The following is a 6,000-nucleotide window of genomic DNA, read 5'->3' on the forward strand; positions in this document are numbered from 1 at the left end:
CTGAAGATAAATTAATATGGAGTTGGGAAAATTGTGACTTCCGAATGTTGCTGAATTACATCTCCTAACGTGCTTTAGAACTGTTAATTGGAGCTCCTTAGAGGTTTGTGGATATATGTCTGCTGATGCGATTGAGTCACTTGATTCCTGTCAACTGTATGAACAAAACCATGAAGTTTTCTTGGCAATGTTAGAATGAATGCTATTTTTTCTTCCTAGGGCTGAGAAAGAGTGGCTGGGTCAAAGCCAGCCAGCTGGTTTCTGAGTCTAAGGCAGAATTTGAATTCAAACTTTTAATCCACTGTCTTCAACCATGAGGCCAAATTAGCTCTGTCTTGGAATTGTAATTGAGCAATATTGGGAAGGTCTTAGATTGGTTAAATAAGTTGATCCTGAATAGAGAAGGGGGAAGAATGCTACTGTTGGAATATGAGAAGATTTAGTGCAAACAACAGAAGAAATTAAGGTGAGGAGGTAGTATATAGGGCTGTGCTTTGCTCTAGTATACAGGAGTCCTCAAACTTTTTAAACGGAGCCAATTCACGGTCCCTCAGACTGTTGGGGGAGCGCGGATCAGCTGGGTGGACATGGTTAGGTCATGTGACTAGGTGGGCGTGGCCAATTTAACAGACCATTGACTAATGCACAAACATTACATTTTAATTTGTTTTGCTTCTGGGGGTGTTTTATTTGCTTTTGTTTGCATGTTGCTCTTTTGGTTGGCTTTTCTTTTTACTAGATCATTTTTTCAGTTATTTAGGAGTCTAGTGGTCCACTTCAGGAAACTCAGTTTTGCAGCAATTCTTCTCAGCTCCAAGGGGCTTGAGAAATCTCTCTCTGTCTCTCTCTCTCTCTCTGTCTATCAATCTCTCTTGATAGAGGCGGGGGGAGATGAAAAATGGGCAGTTTTCATCCGTTTTTTGGCCTCCTGTGGCATCTGTGCCCGTTTTTCACCTCCACCTCCAGAAGCATTCTGCAGGGTAAAAACAGGCAAAAACGGCCTCTTTTTGGCCCAAAATGGCCCATTTTTTGGCTTCTAAGCTCTAGTATATAACTACTCTGCTTTTAGAGGTTCTATTTTGCTTTTGGGTTGAAAAATCATAAAACAATCCTCTGTCCATAAGTTGGTCTAATCAGCTTTCATGATGGGGGAGAGAGGGGCAAGAAAGTCTCTCCAGCTTCAGCGTACCTTGGAGGAAGCTAACTATCTTGACCCCTTCCAGTCTGGCTTCAGACCCGGTTACAGCACAGAAACCGCTTTGGTCGCATTGACTGATGATCTCTGGAGAGCTAGGGATGGAGGCCATGCTTCCATCCTAGTTCTCCTGGACCTCTCAGCGGCTTTCGATACCATCGACCATGGTATCCTTCTGCGACGACTGCGGGAGATAGGGGTGGGCGGCACTGTCTTGCAGTGGTTCTCCTCCTATCTCTCGGACAGGTCGCAGTCGGTGTTAGTGGGGGGGCAGAGATCGTCCCTGAGGCCCCTAACCTATGGGGTGCCGCAGGGGTCGGTCCTATCCCCCCTACTATTTAACATTTACATGAAACCGCTGGGCGAGATCATCCGAAGGCACGGGATAAAATACCACCAATATGCGGACGATACACAGTTGTATCTGTCCGCCCCGTGCCAACTCAATGAAGCGGTGGACGTGATGCCATCACTCAGGCTGGGGGGGCAAAATTTATACCCCTCAGAAAGGGCCCGCAACTTGGGAGTCCTCCTGGATTCACAGCTAACTTTTGACCACCATCTCTCAGCTGTGACCAGGGGGGCATTTGCCCAGGTTCGCCTGGTGCGCCAGTTGCGGCCCTACCTGAATCGGGAGGCCTTCACAACAGTCACTCGAGCCCTTGTGATCTCTAGGCTGGAATACTGTAATGTGCTCTACATGGGGCTGCCCTTGAAGAGCATCCGAAGACTTCAGCTAGTCCAGAATGCGGCCGCGCGAGTGATCGTGGGCGCACCACGGTTCGCCCACATAACACCGATCCTCCGTGAGCTGCACTGGCTACCTGTTGGTCTCCGGGTGCACTTCAAGGTCTTACTCACCACCTATAAAGCGCTCCATGGTAGTGGATCTGGCTATTTGAGAGACCGCCTTCTGCCAATTACCTCCCTGCGTCCCATCAGATCGCATAGAGTTGGCCTCCTCCGTATCCCATCCGCCAGTCAGTGCCGACTGGCGACTACTCGGAGGAGAGCCTTCTCTGTTGCGGCTCCGACACTATGGAACAATCTCCCCGTGGAGATTCGTACCCTCACCACCGTCCAGGCCTTCCGCACAGCCCTCAAGAACTGGCTAGCCCGTCAGGCCTGGGGATAATCTTATTTTCGCCCCTCCCGAATGCTGAGTGAATGTTGAGTTTTACTGTCTAATTTACTTTGTGCACATCTCTTTTTGGTATTGTCCTACACTCCCCTTCCCTTTTTTGATTGTAAGCCGCCCTGAGTCCCCTCAGGGAAAAGGGCGGCCTATAAATAAACAAATCAAAAAATCAAATCAAATTCAAGTCCGGGGAACTTGTCTTCTGTAGTCAGATCTCCAAATGCACAAAGTGATCTATGAAATCAGTTAGCCTGACATCCTCTAAATCAGTGGCCTTCATCACCCTTTGTGCAACAGTGAATTCTATAAATTGGGTGAAGAATTGTTTGCTCTTTTGTATAATTTATAGCTTCTTCGTTTATTGCTTATCCACTTTATCCAAGAGTTATTAAGCTATATAGAGCAGGAGGAGTTTCCAAGGACGTGGAACTGCAGGACAAGAGGACCAGGAGAATAAGCACAAGAAAGGGAGGTCATAGATGAAACAGCAAGGGAGTGATTTTGTTCTCGGCCCTCACACTCTAGCAGACTCCAAGAACTCTGAGCCAAATTTCCGCTGAGATATGAAACTGAGCCTCAGCAATGTGATTTCCCCTGGAGAAACCCGTAAGAATCAGCAGAAATCCCATTCAAGTGATCCTGGCTGTAACACTGCAGGCTGAATGTACAAACATCTCTTCTTGCAACACGTATTTCTGAGATTGTGCCACTTGTCAATCAAAGTAGCTTAGGCGAGCAGCAAGAAAGCCTTGCTATGAAGACCTACTTCGGGGCTACACCCCAAAGTTTGGGGACTGCCCTGTAGGAAGTCTTCTGGTTCAAGTCAAAACAAGCAGGAACTGTATAGAAAAGCATTTGAAATTCTTGGATGGTTCCCATTTAATTCAACTGGGTTTATGCAGGAAAAGTTCTTGGAAGACAGCTCCCTTTAAATGCTGTCAGGCTCACAACAATTTACAAGTGAAACCATGAAAGGAGTGGATTTGCTAATTCTAACGTGAGATTCATTATGGTTGAAAAGCATCTATCTTTTGTTAGCTCCCTCCAGCTATTACCAAGGCCCCTTCTCCTTCTCCCCTTTATTGTTTTCCTATAGGAAAACAATTAATTCAGTAAAAAGAAACAGCACATTGTGTGATGGCAACTTTGGATACCATGTACTCAAATGTATCATATCAGAGTATGTGTAGTTTGTAATTGTTGTTATTATTATTAGCATATGGCATTGTTATATTAGCTGGGAGACCACAATGCTATTTTGGCTGCTCTGTTGTAAAATACGCTCATACATTTCCAAGTGCACCATAGGAGGACAAGCTGGTTTTGCAACAGAAAGAAAGACAATAGCCCTTCCTGTAGTGTCATCCATGGACCCTCTCTTCCTGGAGCCACCTCACAAACAGGCACCACAACAGGAAGGTTCAGAGCCAGCAGGAATTTGACTGCCTCTACAGAGCACCAAGTTGTTTCCACACCAACATGGTACGTATTTATCTACTCGCATAGAACATGCCTTCAAACTGTTAGGTGGACAGAAGCTGAAGTTAATGATGGGAGCTCACCCCAATACGCAGTGCTAGGACTCGAATCTCTGGAGCAGAGACCATCTCCAGTGTCATTAAACCACTGAGCCACTGTGATTCTGTGTAATGGGGAAGACAACTTCTCTGTCTTAAGGCTGTTCTATACAACCTTCTAATCATAGACTGGAGATGCTTTAGCAATCATATTCAGAGGACAGGAATAACATCTTTAACTCACATGATCCACCAAACAGGATTCCTGAATTCATATTTTTCTGTTCTAGTTTTCAGGCAGCCTTTTCTAACTTCGCTGCCATGTTGGCTGCAGTTCCCCAAAATTGCCAGGTTTGGAGACATAGCAAGTGAAGGGTTATGTCTTCGGCAGGGAGTGGTTCTTCAGCCATTGTAGTTCTACCAAGCAGTGGCATCGCATGGGATTGGAGCAGTGGTGGGTTTCAAAACTTATTGGAACCAACTCTGGGGGTGTGGCCTCCTTTGTGGGAGTGGCTTGCCAGCCATGTGACCTAGTGGGAGTGGCTTGCCAGCCATATGTTCTCTCTCTCCCTCTTTCCTTCCTTTTGTCTCTGTCCCTTTTTTCTTTTTTTCTTTCATTTCTCACTCTTTTTCTTTTTTATTTATTTATTTATTTCTTCCTTTCTTTCTCTTTCTCTCTCTCTCTCTGTCAGTCTGTCTGTCTCTCTCTCTCTCTCTGTGTGTGTGTGTGGCAGTAGTGGGTTTCAAAAAAATTTGAAACCTCTTCTGTAGGTGTGGCCTGCTTTCCGGGTCCACTGGTGGAACCTCTTCTAACTGGTTCGGTAGATTTGATGAACCAGTTCTACCGAATAGGTGTGAACTGGTAGGAACCCACCTCTGGATTGGAGAAATATTAGGAGAAAGGAAATTGGGGTGGGTGGGAGCAGTGAAATGAGGCAGGGCTTTAGCTTCTACCTCCAAGGGCTGGCATCTGATTAGTGGGACTGCACTAATTCAATTTTTAATACATGTCCAGTGGTCTTTCGTAAAATCTTCTTCTTTCTAGCACATTCCTGCAAGTGCAGGATCTGCTTTTCGGATCATTGAATGCCACTTGGCACAGTCAGCTGCGTCTCTAGGCTGCAGGCCCGTGGCTTGCATATCTTTGTTGATGCTGTCTTGCCATCTCTGTTTTGGATGCCTGTGAGGCTGCTGATCATTGACTTCTAGTTGGTAGGTAGCAGGGGTGGGTTGCTGCTGGTTTTACTACCGGTTCACAACCTGCACACGCCAGACGCATACTGTGCATGCGTGTGCTGTTCAATGTAAATTGTTCTTCGTGCATGTGCGGAACAAGTTACAGTGAACTGCGCATGTGCAGCCACTAAAAACCAAAATGTCAGCAGCCCAGCGACAACAAGGGAACCGATTCGGGGGTGTGGCAGGCCTGGGTCACTGCCAGGTCTGCAACCCAGACCTGAATTCCAGTACCAGTTCTACCAAACTGGGAGCAACCCACCTCTGGTAGGCAGTCTTGGAAGGTCGTGGAAGGTGCTGCTCTCAGGACATGCCCATAACAGCAGAGCCGGCCTTCTCTCATCTTCTCTATAATTGGTGCCACACCAAAATGTTGTCGAATGGTATCATTTGTGATGTGGTCAAGAAGGGAGATGCCAGATATCCAAAGGAGCATTTGCATTTCCATGGTATGGAGATATATTTCGGTCCCTGTTGTTGCTGCCCAGCATTCAGTGCCACATAGTGCAACAGGGCGGATGGTAATCTTGTAAATCTTAGATTTAAGACAGGTTGGCATTTGTCTGTCACATAACACACCAGTGAGTTCTTGCCAAAGCATCCATGGTCTTCCGTAAAATGACTGGATAAATTTTTAAATCCTCTAAATGAACAAACAAACAAACAATCCCAGAAGTGAATTCCCACCCACAGATAAGGTGCGGCAATGCTTAATCAGTTGGAAGAATGCAATTTTATTGGAGAGATGGCAGAGAATTAAGTGGGGAGCTGGTCTCTATTCTCCAGGCCAGTGTCAGGCCTGGAAGGCATCTTGGGCATTGGATCTTCAGGCCTGCCACATGTCTGTGGAAACTGGGAGCGGGGATTGTATGGAGCTGGGGAGAGATATAGTCATAATAACATTCCTTTCTCCA

Source organism: Thamnophis elegans, chromosome 4 (assembly GCF_009769535.1).
Source record: "Thamnophis elegans isolate rThaEle1 chromosome 4, rThaEle1.pri, whole genome shotgun sequence".
Lineage (NCBI taxonomy): Eukaryota > Metazoa > Chordata > Lepidosauria > Squamata > Colubridae > Thamnophis > Thamnophis elegans.